Here is a 15,007-nt window from a genome sequence, read left to right as displayed (position 1 = left end):
TACTTTTAAGATTCTCTCTTTGTCTTTAGTTTTTGACAGGTTATTACAGTATGTCTTGGAGAATTCTGTTTAAGCTGCATTTGTTTGGGAATGTATGAGCTTCATGAAATTGAATGGTCAAATTTCTTTCTAGATTTGGGACATTCTCGGCCATTCTTTTCTTTTAAATTAGCTTTCTGCTTCCCCACTCTCTTTTCCTTCGAGGACTCCAATATTTCACAGATTTCTTCTCCTGATGCATCCCATAGTTCACATAAGCTTTCTTCACTCTTTTAAATTTTTATTTCTTCTCCTCTGACAGGATAGTTTCTAAGGTCCTTTATTCTACTTTACAGATCGTTTCTGCTGCTTGCCCCATTCTGCTGTTTATGCTCTTGATTGCATGTTTCATTTCATTCTATTCCTCAGTTCTAGAATTTGTTTGGTTTTTTACAATTTCAGTCTTTGTTAAACTTCTCATTTTCATGACCGTGTTTTCCTGATATCATTGAGTTGTCTTTCTTGTATCTTGTTGGCTTGTAGCTCATTGAGCTTCCTTGAAATAGATATTTTGAGTTCTTTAGCATAAACTGTAGATTTATGCCTTTGGGATACAGGAAGATTATTTTGATTCTTTGGTGCCATGTTTCCTTGATTTTTCATGTTGTTCGAGGTTTTAAATTGCTGTCTTCACATTTGTGATGGTAGTTACCTCCTTCAGTCTTTACTGACTGACTTCAGGAGACAAACAGCCGTCAGCTGTGCCAGGGATTCTGAGACTCGAAGAGCTGTGGATACACATGCTCCACACCTCTAGCTCCCTCCTTTGGCAGAATCCTTAGGCGTATATGCTTTCTTATATCCTATAATGTACCAGGGCAGGTGCTGACAGCCTCCTTTCTGCTCCCCAGGGGTGGTGCTAGGGCTTAGATTTGTGGTGTGTCCCTGGCCTGCAGACTCTGGCCATGCAGACTCTGCAGACTTTGGGTATGCTCACTAGCCATCTGCTAAAACTCATGTTCACTGCCACCAAGAATGCTCACAGGATGCTGGCCATGGGGTTAGGGTGTGCGTGGGAGAGGGGTTTGGGGTGTTGGGGCTGCTGGTGGGCCAGCTAGTGGGATTTGTAGGCAAAGTGTCCCCAGCGGCTTGTGGGCAAGCTTCTTAGTGGCGTCTGCAGCGTGTTTAGTAGGATCTGTGTCCCTTTCAACACCTTCTGAGAGTCTGATTTGCTGTTCTCCCCAGCCTCTTTCTGCTCCCCGAGGCTCAGTACTTGGATGAGGTAGGAGAGAAATGAACCTCTTTTCTACAGCTGGGGAAGCTGGGTGCTCACACACATGCTCTCACTCCCCATCTCAAGGGAGGAACTGTGGCTGGGGCTGCCTCTTGGCATTGAGCTGTGCTGCCTTGGGAGAAGATCACGTGAGGAAAGTCACACTGGTCCTCTTACCTCTCCAAAGCTTCCAAATGCAGATTTTTTTTTTTTTTTTTTTTTTTGCTCAGTGGTGTGCTAGAACTTCTTCACTGGACTTGTGGATTTCCTAGAAGGCTTTCATCTGCACGTGATCCTGTGTGTTCTCAGGGGGCAGCCGGGGCCAGTTCATGGGCCACTTTGGAGTCCATAGCTGAGACCAAGGTCTGTAGGCTAATCGCCTGGCACTTGGGAGGGTGATACTTCTCCCAGGTTCCTTGGCATAAGGTACCAGACCCCACATCTCCTTCACGGCATTTTTGTCAGAGGATGGATGGATGTCAAGGTGCTGTTGGGATGAGGGATGGGAGCAGAGGATGTCTCACTCATCCTGCTGATGTCACTCCTCCCCCTTTATCTTCATTCCCGTCTTGTGTGCTTGGCACCTGAAGACGCTGTGATGTACTTGCGTTTTCCCCGTTAACCGTGTATCTTGCATATTCTTCTGTTTTTGTTGCTTGAACATTTTTCTGTGGCTCTGTGGCAGTGGATCTCAAACCTGATGTGTACAGACTCACCTGGAGAGCCAAGAGCGAATGCAGGGGCCTGGGCTCCTGGAGTCAGGGAGGGCCTGGCCTTTTGCTGTTGACCATGTTCCCCAGGCCATTCTGAGAAGGACAGAGAGGCGAGGCGCCGCTCTGTGGCGGCCTCTGTGTGGCCGTGCTGTGAGAAACCAGGCAGTTCCATTTTCTGAAAATCACGAAAGGGTTTGAAGCCGGACTGTGACACACACTCCAGGGCGGAAGTGGGGAGGACGGCGTGACTCCTGCGTTTATGCACTCTCCCTCGGCTGAAGGTCGTCATTCCCGGGCAGTTGCTACCGTTGTTTGCGCTGGCCTTCTGGGTCACATTTCTGAGGTTCCCAGCTTCTGAACTTTGAGTCTCTTCCTGCCTGTCCTTCCGTTTGCCCTTTGCCTGGTCTGCCTTTCTCAGCTGTGCCTAAGGAGTGCCTCTCTCCTTCCCCCGCTGCCATCAGACCCTCCTGGGACTCATTCCCAGGACAGTGTTCAGAAGAATTGTTGTAATCCCCCAGACAGTTCTTCTGTGTGGCTGAAGGAAGTAGAGATAAAGAGGGAGAAATGATGATTTAAAAAGTAAATGAAGCTTGGGGAATGTGATTAAATGTAGTGGTATCTGGGGATTTACTGAAGCTGAACACTTTGTCCATTCTTTTGAGTAACTATTCCAAGTTAACAGCCGGGTTCAGGTTGCTTTCAGAGCAGGTTGCTTTCCTTGCGACTGGCCCATCTTTGAGGGGCTCCCGCCCTTGGAGACCCGGGGAGGCCTCTGGAGCGTGGGGTGGCCGTGGTGTGGGACGTGAGAGAGGGGTGGTGCTTTTCAGTTCCTTGGTGTTGAGTGTTAGACGTGGACATGATCTTAGAAGTCATCTTGATCTTTGAAGTTTCACTAAAGTAACTCTCTAATACCTGATAAACGAGTATTTAAATTTCTAAAGAGGCAAAAGATGACGAGGGCTCCTGGAGTCAGGGAGAGCCTACCCCTTTCCTGTTGACCGCGTTCCCCAGGCGATTCTGAGGACAGAGAGGAGAGGCACGCTCTGTGGCCTCCTCTGTGTGGTTGTGCTATGAGAAACCAGGCAGTTTCCACTTTCTGAAAAATCCCAAAAGGGTTTCTGATGGGTTACTGCATAGGATTCTGACCGGTAGTCTTGTCAATGGTTCCTCACAGATACCCAGATGTAATGACTGGTGCAGCTACTGGTTCTTGCAATACTTTGGACTAGAAATGAGGCTCTAATATTAGTGTCATGCAAAGCAGTGAGCATTCTCCCGTCCCCCTTTCTGATCTTGGTCTGTAGGGTCTTGTTTGTGCTTTTATTTTTTTCCTAACTTTTTTCCAATTGAACAGAGCCCACAATGGAGAAAACAGTGAGGAAAGAAGGAAGATCAGGCTTCCCTTGGGTGAGATGAGTGTCCTTTTGCCTGAGGTGTCGTGGTCCCTGTAGAAGTGCTTTTAAGGGGACATAAATAAGGAATGACTCGAAACTCACTTCTTGCTGAAGTTTTTACTTTTATTACAAGGAGGAAGCAATTAGATCCTGATTAATTCTGTCCTCAGCAGCATAGGGTGGTCTTGGAGAGTTTTCTTCAAGCTTATTAAAAAAAAATAACTATTAGTATGATCATGGGTCTCTATAAATTCATAGAAAACACCACCCCCAAATGATTTCAGTTGAGACTTTTAAATACATCTGAGTGAGCAGTTGCAGCTGTAGGTGTAACCACGCTGTTGAGAGAAAGAGGTGAAGGAAAAAACATGTTAATGATTTTAAGGGATTAAAAGGTATTTATAAAAGTTACTTGCCTTTCAGGTTTTCGCTGAGGTATTTAAAGCTCCTGAGTTTCATGCCCCCACTTGACAGTTTTTAAACATTGGAACTTAATGCCTTATTTCTTCTTGCCATTTGCTCTGTGACGACTCTCATGATCCATTACTGAGCAAATCTGAGCAGGCAGCCCTGCGTCTCAAGAAGAGAGATGGTGAAGAAGGGCAGGGGCCTTGGGCAGTGATAAGCATCTTACGGGTACAGGGAGGTGAACATTCATGGTTACTTTCTTCCCCAGTCTGTGGCAGACTGCTGTTAGCCAGGCTTGTTAGTCCTTGGGAGAGCATTGTTAATTATTAGCATTACTAATTGACATTGACCCATCATGATGTGAATCATAGCACAGAACCTGACGTGTGTGTTGATCTTATACTCAATCCTTTCAACTATGAAAGGAGGGAAGTTTCTGTTTCTAATATCAGAGAATCGAAAGCAGAGAGGTTTAGTAACTTGGATAAGGTCACATAGCTAGAAAGTAGCAGAAGCAGGATTTGAGCCTTGGAGACATAGCCACTACATACATTCTTTCCCTCCAAATATGTTCTGATGTTCTCTGTTCCTGAATTTCTGGGGGATTCTTGGAAGGACAGCAGCAGACACTGTTCTCAAAGCAGAAAGTGGATGGTGGTTTCAGGGATGGTTTTCTGTCGTTCATTTTTTGTGGCATAATACTGAGTCCTTGATATTATTCTTAAAGTGGGGAGGGTGTGCTTGGGGAGGGGAGAAAACAGGGAAATGTGTTGTTTGCCAGAGCCCACTGTGGACATAGGAGCCCCTTTCAATAAAGAATTTTGCACACTGTTATTTGTTGGGGAAAATGGTACTGGTGGGGCAACCTGCAGGTACAGAAGCTAAAAATGTTCTCATGACAAGAAATTAAGGCACAGAGCTGATTGTGGACCCTGGTTGGTTTGGTATTCAGCCTGAATAATTAGAGTGATTCATAGTACACGCCAAGAGTGTGTTTGGAAGTCCAGCATCGCAACAAATAATAGAGGGGAGGTGATTTCCCCTGCAGTTTTGAAACTTGTGAAATGTCACATTATCACCTCCCGTCATGGTGACAAATAGGTTTCTGCACTGATCTCAGTGTCCAGCTAAATGCTTTGAAACTGCCTGTTGCCCCATAGTTTTGGAGCTGCGAATGCTTTTTAAAGCACTGCTCAGCCTACCTTGCTATCAAAGAACAGGAACAATTATGATGACGATTTAGCTCCAGGGAGTGTGAAGTGCTGTGCTGAGTGCCGCAGCGGTGTTTCAGTGCCAAGGTCAGAAAGGAAGCTTGTTTGGGGGGTGTGTATAGGCAGGTGGGCTGGGGGCTCAGCAGCTGTTACTTTTCCATTGACACTGGTTTTGCATGTGGTTTGAGACCACTTCCCACAGGGCTGTGGCTGCCTGTCTTCACAGTCCTCCTGACACATTCAAAGATTCATGGTACAAGCTGTTCATGAATGGAGGGAAATGTCTCTTGTAGCTAAAGCCTGGGAATGATACAGGCAGTGAGTTGGGGACTTGAAGCTTGAAAAATATTTTTTTGGCATTAATATATTGTGGTCATTATGAAGAATCAGGTAATTTCTTTTTGGTAATAGTTAATATAGCAAAACCTTTTTTTTCTTTTTTCCTGACCGCATGTGTATCTTGATTGCACATCGTTTCTTTATCAGTATACTCAGGTATTTTAGTATGCTCTCAAGAGGGCTATGTGAGACAGTGTTAGGACTGGACGCTAAGAGGTGCTTTATCTGTGCACACGCCGGGGAGAGTCTTCCTCGAGCTGTGAGCCTCACTTGGCATTGATGTGTCCCTGGAGGAAAATAGTTCAAGCCCTGCTCCCAAGTAGTAGGGTTCAGTCTGTGTATTTCACTCTGCAACTTTGTAATCAGTTGTAAATCTTCACAAACTGGGTAGTGGAGGGAGGAGTCAGGATGTGACAGAGGAGGACAGCAGGCATCTTTTCCTTTCTCCACTAGGGTCATCCCTGAAGATACAAGGTGGGAGGTATGGAGAGGCAGGAGGAGTGGGAGGGAGGAGTCACTGGGGTGGAGGCCTCCAGGATGGAAGCACCAGGCCTTGTCAAGTAAGGCACGTGGGTTATAAGGGAAAAGTCTTGGCCCCCAAGCTTACAGTATAGATGGGCAGATCAGATGAATATGTCAAGCAGCTAGTGATAAACTGATGCTACGTTATTATTGCGCCATGAATCAGAGTTGACCTGAAGGTACAAGGTCAGAGGCTCGCTGCTCCATCAACAGGCTGGGGCTTTAAAGGGTTTGGGTCTGTGGCTCGTGGCATATGGGTTTGGGGTAACGTGGGGTGGAGAGGATGAGAGTGCTTTCACTTGCTCTTATGAATTCATGCCCAGAAAATGCCTCCTGGAAACATGTGGAGTTCGTTTGCATAGAAATCCAGTAGTGGAGGGACTGAGAATTACTCGTTATCCCACTTGAATTTTCAGAACTGAATTACTTTTAGCAATTCAGATTTTCTTGGCCAAGAGGGAAGTAGGAATTTGTGATGAGAACGAGGATGGGTGATAGGAAACAGGAGGCCTAGAAGTAGTATTTCGGGCGGGCTGTCACACGGTGCTGTGTGTCCGTGGCATGTGTGCGTGCGGTGAACAGCATGTCAGGGCCCTGGGAGGCGACGGGTCACCGAGGATCCTGTCTCAGAGGGATTCGCCGAGCTTTCTTGAGCAGTAGCCCCCACTAAAGGCTGACCTGTAACTAAGTCTTAGAAGCAGTTCCTCTTGGAATTTATGCAGAACCACATGTAGAATAAAGATATTGTTGACTGGAAAATTACTTATCACTGGGCATGTTAAGAGGAACCTCGAAAGAAACTTGGAAGATGAAAGTGAAAATTCTACATCGCAGTTGGAATCTGTAATATTAGAGCTGCAAAGACCCTTAAGTTAATCTCACCCAATGTCCTCCTCTTACAAATGACAGCACTAGCGCTGGAAGAGGTCAGATGAGTTGCCCAAGGCTGCAGAGAAAGCTCAGTGGCAGAGTGGAGACTCCAGTGAAGGTTCACTCGGGGGTCGGTACTGTTGTCTTCCATCGTTATTGCAGTCCTGAATTCTTGTTTCTGCTTCTGTCACTTGGAGTCAGGGAGCAATGAGAAAATGCTCAGGCTCCTCTGGGGACACTGGAAAGGGCGAGGCCATCACCGCATCACAGGCCAGAGGAGCAGGTTAACCGAGTCAGCGTGGCAGGCGGGCTGGAGCCAGTGGGAAGCTGGGAGAGGGTGAACCTGGGAAAAATGTTGTGCATTTCAGCTGATTTTTGATTGTGATCTGGTGGTCTTGCATGGGACAGTGTGGTAGGCAACCAAGTCAGCGTGGCTGGCAGGCTGGAGCCAGTGGGAAGCTGGGAGAGGATGAACCTGGAAAAAATGTTGTGCATTTCAGCTGATTTTTGATTGTGATCCGGTGGTCTCGCATGGGACTGTGTGGTAGGCAGGACACATTCCCCAGGCGGAGTTGCTGGGTGTCTTTCAGAGAAGGACCGAATGGGTCAGTTCATATCAGTGTGAGCATCGGTTGGCCATACTTCCATTAACAACAATGTAAGGATTCTGTATATTTTTTTAGGGGTCATTAAAAAGCAATTTTTGCTTTCTTATAATGTTAAGTAAACTTTCTTATAGAAATATAACGTGTTTTTTTCTGTCTACTTAGTTTGTATGTCACAGGCAAGGGCAAGGGGCTGAATTTTGCTTCTGATCCTTGGCAATGGGGAATGACACATCCTGGCATCTGTTACCCAGGGGCACAGGCCAGTTCTTTGCCCAGAGAGAAGTGTTGGCAGGAGCATTTGGGGCGTCACCTAGCATCTGGATGGGGGGCATAATTAGAGGATTGGTGCAAGCTGCTTCTAAGCCCCACAAAGGTTGCCCTGAGCAGGTTCACCCGATTTCTTCCTCTGCTCTGAAGATGAGAAGTGGATTCCCTTCTGTGTGACTATGGCCTTGACTATGGCCTTGCCTCCTGCATCCTGACTTGCGCTTTAGCGTTAGGGCTCCCTTTCAGGCCTCAGTTTCGATGCCTTCCAGTCTCTGATTCGATGCAATGAATGGCTTCTGTTGCCCAGCATGGGGCTTTTGATGTGTTTAAAGCGCCGCGACCTACGTCATCTCATTTGGTTCTCATAGAAAGCCCTCTGACCTGAGCAGAACATGCCCCTCATCCAGCAGGTGTAGGAACTGAAGGAAGAGGTTTGCCCCTCCCTCCACAGCCGGAGCATGACAGGCCGGGGGCCCCAGCCCAGGGCTCGCGATTGCCAGGCAGAGTTTCTCCTGCCACCTACCTGATCAGCTTGGGACAGACGGTGCCTGGTGTTCCACACAGCAGAGAGGGAGTGCTGCAGAGCCCCCCGGCTGCGCATGGACTGGGGCAGAGGGGCTTGTGTGGAGGAGCCCCGTTAGGGTGCGAGGGCCTCTGGGCAGCTGCAGTCTCAGAGCAATGGATTCTTTCAGGATTCCTGAAACGTTGTGTATTAGCAAGCACATCACAATATCTTTATACAACTAGTCTTTTGCAAACTTGAGCAGATGAGAAATGTCCAGGGAAGGGGGGGTGGCATCCCGTATAGAGGGTTTTGTCAGTTCATCTGTACCACTCTTCAGGCTGGCTTAGGGTTCTCCTGGGGCAGGGGGGTGGCATGATACACTCTATGTACATCTCTAGGACAGATAAGCCCTGTAAGTTGTTTATGATGAAAAAAAAAAATCCGTTGAGGGTTCTATTTTCTGACTCGTGTCAGTGCCCACCAGTGTGGGTGAGGTGGATGTCTGTGGTCCTCACCTCCTTGTCTCCTCCTGAAGGAGCCTTTGCCCAGTGCCCAAGAAGACCTTCTGTAGCAGCCACGAGCATGAACTGTGTATGTCCACTTATCAGGGTAACTTCCAGAAGCTGCGGAGGTGGTCCAGACTCTCATCTAGAAGCCTAAGGGTGTTCTCGGCCATGAGCCATCTTTCTTGATGCTTGTCCATCAAATTCTCTGGGGCAACTGGGGAATTTTTCCCTCATCCAGGAAGTCTTAATGACAAGTCCAGGGGCCTTCTGCTGGCTAGTCGTTAACCAGCAGAGCTCTTTGCTGTGCTGAGTAAGTTCTCGAAAAAGACAGGTGAGGTTTTTAAGATGGGGCTGATGTATTTTTAATTGTACTTCCCCCATTAACCAACATTTCTTAATCAGATCACTGGGTAGCCGACAGCAGATTCCAGCCCAGCCTCTTGGCAGCCTGCCTGACGTGCAGCCTTGCTGGGGGAGGGGATGTGTGGGGGAGATGGCATTTGCACTTCTGCTTTTGAGGGGCTGCTCTGGACAGGCTGAGTGTTCAGGTGGGCTGGCGAGCTCTGTGCTACTCATCTCCTGAGAGCTACTTGGGGGGGCTTTGCAGGAGGGTTGGGGGTTGGTGGTGGTCACTGAAAAAAATTGGTTTGGTTTGGTTTCTGTTTTTCTGCAGAAACACATCATGTTCATTTTAGAGAAATCAGAAAAGCCAAGAGACAAAACAAACTCTCTCTCTGACTTTCTCGCTGGGCAGAGGTTTCTGTAGTATTAGTCCCAGATTTTTCCCATTAGAGATGGAAGGTAGAGAACACCAGGTTGGACTTCAGCACTTTCCAAAGAGCACAGATTTGGGAGACAGACTCTTGCATGGGTTTGAATCCCAGCTCCATTTCTTGCTAGTGAGCCTGTGCAGTTTTCTGCACCTCTTCATCCTTCGGTTTCCTCACCTGGGAGATGGAGATGATACCTTTCGGGGCTGTGAGAGTGAAAGGATAAAATGTGGAATGCACTGGGAAACGGAACCAGGCACATGGCCAGCTCTCCGAGTGAAGCTGTTATTGTTACATCGCCAGCATTAACTTGTTCTCGCATCATTTGTTTGCTTAGAGCGCCAGTGATGTGAGCTTTCTGCTTTATCGGGGTTTGCTATTTCCAGTTTCCGTTCATGTTCAGGCCTGGAGCGCATAGGGTTCTTTTCTGTAGTGGTCATGCTTGACGGAGACTTGGCGGCAGGCAGAATCTTGCCCTGGATGGAGCTCCCTGGGGGAAAGGGGATGCCCTGAGATTCCGGGGTGAGTGCCATTATGGGTTTGTGACTGTGGGGTTTCCAGCATCAGTGGCAGGAACTGTTTGGCTCCGTCCTTGTCTTCTCCAGCGTCTCTTGCTTTAACTAAGCCTCCCATCCCCCGGTCCCCAGTCAGCAGACTTCATCCCCGCCACCACAGAGCAAGGCCTGAGTGTTTCCTTAAACGTGACTGAGTGTTCCTGCCTCCTGATCTCACCTGAGCCTGCCGTAACATCCCGGCAGTAGTGGGGATGGTAAGGGTGTGTGCTCGTGAGTCATTAATGAGGTTTAGCAAGTTGTTTTTCTACCACTTTAAATAGACCCCGGGTGTGTTTTATGGAGGCGATCCTCTGCAGTCCTCCAGAAAAGCCTGCTTTTCCAGTGGACTGTGGGCTGATGCGGTGCTTTCATCAGACTTTACACCAGAGCAATTTCCACGGGTGCCCGCCTTCTCACAGGGTCACTTCCTGCTGTGATGTTCTTTCCCCTCGCGCACTTTATCTTCACAGTCCTCCTCTGAGGAAAATAACTTGGGTCTCCATTTCACAGATACAGAAATTGAGGTCCAGAGGGGTCAAACGAGGGACTTGGGAATTGTTATCTCAGATAATTAGGGGCTGGCAGGTGGCCTTCTCCCTGGGCTGTTTGGCCTTTGCACATGGGCAGGGAGTTGAACTGCTCCCAAAATGTTGGTTAAGTCACAGGGAGTGTGAGAGTCTAGTGCTTTGAAAGGAGGAAGAGATTTCCTGTCAGTCTGCCCCTGCACACTGCCACACACACACACATGCACACATACACACACACACACCCCTCCTCCTACCTGGTCAAATATAATGGCCATCTTGCTCCAGTCTTTGCTGCTCTTATCTATGTATGATTCCTTTCTCTGAAATTCAGCTTTTTTCTGTGAATCCCAAGATCATAGCATCCTGCTCATCTGCCTGCATGAGGGTCACATACAGAAGGCACCCCTGTTCTCAGGCCATCTGGTCTACCTCACAGTCCTCATTCCTCTTGTTTGTCCCCTTTTCCCCTCCAGAGCTATTCTCTCATGTCCTTCCCCATTTATTTGCTCCTACCTTCTTGCCTTTTTATTTTCATTCTGTTTCTTAGGCTTCTGGAAGCTTTCTTCCCCCTTCTTCTCTGCCAGGACAATGGTAGGAAATTAGTCTGGGTTTTCCAGAGAAACAGAATCGGTAGAGGGTGTGTTTGTGTGAGGAGGAAGAGATATGTGTGAAGCAGGCTCATTGATGAGGGAGGCTGAGTTGTCCCATGATCTGCTGGATCCTGGAGACTCTGGAAAGCTGAGGGGGTAGTTCCAGTCTCAGTACAAAGGCCTGAAAACCAGGAGAGCCGCTGGTGTAAAGTTCTAGTCCAAAAGCCAGCAGACTCTGGACCTGGTAAGAGCTGATGCTTCAGTTTGAGTCTGAAGGCAAGGAAGAACACATGTGCCAGAGCGCAGGCAGGCAAAAGGAATTCTCTTACGTGGCCTGTTTGTTCTATTCAGGCCTTCAACTGCCCGGGCCCACCTACATTAGGGAGGGCAGTCGGCTTGGTCCACCAATTCAAATGGTGATGTCATCCAGAAACAGCCTCCCAGATCACCAGAATAAGGTTTGACCTCTTACCTCAGCCCTACGTGGCCTAGTCAAGTTGACACGTAAAGTGAACTGTCATGGAAACAAGATTTGTTTCCAGAAAGCCTCATTTGAATCCTGCCTGCTCCACAACATTTTCCCAGCTTCATTAGCTGACACTCGACTCCGCCTAGCTGGATTCTTCTTGCTCTTGTTGGCTCCACCAGAGCTCAGCATTGATGGCACCCACCCCTCCATTGTTCTCCCGTGTTGTTTCCTAATTGGAGGAGATTGCTTTGCAGTGTTGTGTTGGTTTCTAACGTGCAACAATGTGAATCAGCCTTGTGTGTACGTCTCTCCCCTCTCCCCTGAGCCTCCCTCCCACACTCTTCCCCGATCCCACCCCTCTATGTGGTCACAGAGTGCCAGGCTGGGCTTCTTGTGCTACACGGCAGCTTCCCACTAGCTAGCTCTTTTACACATAGGTGGAGAAGGCAATGGCACCCCACTCCAGTACTCTTGCCTGGAAAATCCCATGGACAGAGGAGCCTGGTGGGCTGCAGTCCATGGGGTCGCTAAGAGTCGGACACGACTGAGCGACTTCACTTTCACTTTTCACTTTCATGCATTGGAGAAGGAAATGGCAACCCACTCCAGTGTTCTTGCCTGGAGAATCCCAGGGATGGGGGAGCCTGGTGGGCTGCCGTCTATGGGGTCACACAGAGTTGGACATGACTGAAGTGACTTAGCAGCAGCAGCAGCAGCAGCAGCAGTATATATATGTCAATTAATGTGTATATATGGAATCTAGAAAAATGGTACTGATGAACCTATTTGCAGGGCAGGAATAGAGATATGTATGTTGAGAATGGGCTTGTGGACACAGTGGGAGCAGGAGAGGATGGGATGAATTGAGAGGGTAGCATTGATATGTATACACCTCCATTGTTCTTTAATGATTTTTTTCTAAGTACCTCTGGCCTGCTCCTCTGTGTTTGAAGGACAGATACCTAAGTTCTCCCACTCTTGTCTCCCCCGTGGAGGGTCTCTATGGTAGATGCTTAGTCAGATGCTTGTTATCTTAGCTCTGTTTCCCAGTGGATGAAAAGAAGGATACCGCATTTGCCTCCTGGGATTACAGGATCCACATGATGGATTTGGAGAACTGAGAATCTTGTTTCCTATGGGCAGCCAGAGAAGGGGTAGCTAGCGTTTGGTGTATAGTAGTCATAGAGGCTTCCCTGGTAGCTCAGATGATGATAAAGAATCCACCTACAATGCAGGAGACCTGGGTTCCATTCCTGGGTTGGGAAGATTCCTGGAGAAGGAAATGGCAGCCCACTCCAGTATTCTCACCTGGGAAGTCCAGTGGACAAAGGAGCCTGGAGGGCTATAGTCCCTGGGGTCACAAAGAGCCGGACGCGACTGAAGCGACTAACACACGAATTGTTGAGACGCTTGAAATTTTCATCAGGTGCTTCTGGGTTGCTGTAGGTTCCATGGCACGGTAGGGAGAGCAGTAGACACCAACCAGGTGCACGATCTCAAGCTACTTGCTCTTTCTTGGCCCTATTTTCCATCGGTTAGATGGAGTTAAGTTGGTCTTGCCTCATCTGCCTCTTGGGTCCTGTGAGTATGAAATAAGGTAGTAATGATGGTGGTTAACTTAATTTTTATATATGATAAGCCCTGTTCTTAAGACTCTTTTCACATGGAGACTTACTTAACTTCATAGTCTTATGAAGCATATATGTTCCCACTTTTGCAACCAAGGTCCAGAGAGATTTAATAACTTGTTGAAGTTTACCAAGCCAGAGAGAGGCAGAGTCTGGTTCCACAGTAGACACTCTTGACCACCATGGCAGGCCACGGGGGGGGGGGGGGGGGGGGGGAGAGAGAGAGAGAGAGAGAGAATGAGTGTGTGTGTGTGTGTACACCGGAAGGAAGCTTGGAGAGCCCGAGGCTGTGCTGAGACCCATTTGCACAGGTCCTGGCGATGATGCGTGTGTGACTGCTGTCTGCCGGGGAGTCTACCAGGCCAGGACCGTGTGTGAGTTGAGAGCAGGAGTGTGTCTAGCAGGTCTTGTCAAGGCCATTGGTCACCAGAGTGACACCTTGGGTTTGCTGCAGACACTTCAGACAGCTTAGCTGCTCCCTGGGCAGTCTCCCCTGCAGCTCCCGTGATTTGCCCTCTGAGCCCTGGCTTCACCTTTGTGGCCCGAGCCTCAGTTGTAATTAAGCGGCCCTTGGTGTGTGTCCTCAGTGGAGCGCAGGCTCTGCCAGGGCAGGAGGGGCGAGGCTGTGGTATTTACGGCTGTGACCGTAGAGTCCGGTGTGGTGCCTGGACAGGGAACCAATGAGCGCTACGCTGATGCAGCTACCTAATAGATTTTTTTGTCTTTTGAAAATGGTGGTAAAATACACACGCCAAAATTTACCATCTTAAGTGTATCTGAATTTTTCATGGTACAGTTCAGAGGCATGAGCCACATCCACCTGGTGTGCCACCATCCCCACCGTCCATCTCCAGGACCTTCTCGTTTTTCCAGACTGGAACTCTGCACCCCTTAGACACTGACTCTCCTTTCCCATCCCCCCTCATCCCTGGAGGCTGTCATTCTGCTTTTTCTCTCTAGCAATTTGCCCATTCTAGGTCCCTCATGGGAGTGGGGTGTACAATATTTGTCCTTTCCTTTCTTATTTTACGAAGGATAGCATCTTCAAGGTTCATCCAGGTGGTAGCAGGTGTCAGAATTTCCTTCGTGTTTGGATAATTCGCCATTGTAGGTATTAGACCATGCGCTGTTTGTTCACTCACCTGTCAGTGGACGTTTGGTTTGTCTCCACCTTTTGGCTGTTGTGACGAATGAGGCTATCAACTTTGGTGTGCAAGTATCTGTTTGAAATCTTACTTTCCCTTGTTCTGGTGTATACCTAGATGCTGAGTAATCATAGGGATTAAATATGTTTAGAAGATTTAATCACCTAGTACTTGTAAAGCTCTTGGAACAGTTCCTGGCATGTAACAGGCACTAAATATAAATATTTGCTAAATAAAAAAACCCTAGGTGTCCTCATTTATCTCGATGAATCCCTTAATTCAGACAGTTTCTTTTCAGTTTAATATTTAGGAAGGTGTGCAGCATCATACCTTTTGAGAAAGGGGTAGAGGTGGTTTTGTGACCCCCTCCAGCCCCACCCAGTTGACCAGGCATCCGGGTACTATTCCTACAGGAAGGAGCTCAGAAGGGACAAGCCTCCGTCCAGTCCCTGTAACCCCGGAGCAGTGGAGCTGGGGTGGGGGCTTGGTTTCTGAAGCCCCTGTTCGGGCTGCTCATCAGGTCCTTTATTTGAGCCTGATTTCCAGCGCCATAGTCTCTTTGCTAATCTTTGTAGTTAACTCTCTTTCAGTCTGCAGAAATTAAAATAGGGCTTCTCCATTCTCATTTGGATGTCTGTAGTTTGTTAAGAAGGGTAGTATAACATTCTTAAAATAGTTTCACTTGAAGTTTATCTAAAAAAAAACACAAAAAACACATACCATTCAAAA

The 15,007-nt window shown here is 48.0% G+C and overlaps 1 protein-coding gene and 1 pseudogene across 2 annotated transcripts in view; both read left to right on the top strand.

Annotated features, from left to right (window-relative positions):
- Positions 1-15,007, top strand: part of MYO5B (myosin VB) — a 337,450-nt gene that overhangs the window by 68,682 nt on the left and 253,761 nt on the right. The gene's annotated exons all lie outside the window — the stretch shown is intronic.
- The window catches only part of LOC132658507 (cofilin-1-like), an 82,464-nt pseudogene extending 67,457 nt beyond the window's left edge, over positions 1-15,007 (top strand).

Source organism: Ovis aries, chromosome 23, assembly GCF_016772045.2.
Source record: "Ovis aries strain OAR_USU_Benz2616 breed Rambouillet chromosome 23, ARS-UI_Ramb_v3.0, whole genome shotgun sequence".
Lineage (NCBI taxonomy): Eukaryota > Metazoa > Chordata > Mammalia > Artiodactyla > Bovidae > Ovis > Ovis aries.
The sequence above is the reverse complement of the archived record's forward strand: the minus strand, read 5'-3'. Positions and strand labels throughout refer to the sequence as shown.